Raw genomic sequence first — 1,042 nt, forward strand, 5'->3', positions numbered from 1 at the left:
TTGGTACATATTTGGAGGGGAAAATCACTCAGCTAGAACACCGAATGTTGGATATGGAGGGACAGCTGGTGCACATCCACAATGGTAGGATAATGATGAGATCCACCATTGTGCACCTCACTACTATGATCCGCGATCTACTGAAAGAAGCTGAGAAGTGGCTCCCTGAAGCTGAAGTAAGAAGACTAAGAGAACAGCTCAGCAGGAGACCACCCACACAGGAGGAACGTGATGCTGAGAAGAATTCTGAGCTAGGCAAGAGACTTCCTTATTGAAAAGGAGAAAGATCCTCCTATATATTTTTTCTTATTTCCCATTTATTGCTTTCTGTTATTTCCCTTTCTGTTCTCTAGTGTAACTTTTAAAATAGAAAAAAATCTTTTTGATCAAAATGTTTGGAGCATGCATCTCATTTATAATATTGTGGCTGTAAAACTTTGAATAACCAATGGCATGAAACACAAAGTCACTAAGTAATCATGCTTGTTCTTACTCTGAATACTTGACATAGGAAAGGTGAAATGAATTTAATATTCAGATTTTTGAAGAATCCTGATCTGTGTGAACTAAAACTGGTGAGAAACAAAAAATGCCAAACACTTACTCATGAGAGCGTTCTTGAGGTGTCACCACAATGAAACTTCTAAACTTTCCTTGATGTTGTAAGTACTGCTGAAGAACAGGTGAATTTCACTAGCAAGGATCAATCACCAAAACACTAACCCCCTCACAATCATCCAAACACTTCCGATCCCATTCACACCACAACTTTACCCCCACACACTAACACTCATTCCCAGGTCAATTAAAAGGAGCAAGGAACAAATCCAAAATGAGAACAAGGGACAAAAAGAAAGAAAAAGAAAAATGGGAACAACCATTCAAAAGAATTCAGAAGAAGATACCAGAAAAGCTTCCTCCAAAGAGGAGAAGAAGGTACAAAAGACAAGGTATCCCCTCAAAACACAAAAGTCCAGCTCTGAAGCATAAAGAACTGTTCCTTGACTCAAAACTGGTGACCATTCCACTTTTAAAACCCTTC

Source organism: Gastrolobium bilobum, unplaced genomic scaffold, assembly GCF_033153095.1.
Source record: "Gastrolobium bilobum isolate Gb01-03AN ecotype WA unplaced genomic scaffold, APGP_CSIRO_Gbil_v1 utg17247, whole genome shotgun sequence".
Classification (NCBI taxonomy): Eukaryota; Viridiplantae; Streptophyta; class Magnoliopsida; order Fabales; family Fabaceae; genus Gastrolobium; species Gastrolobium bilobum.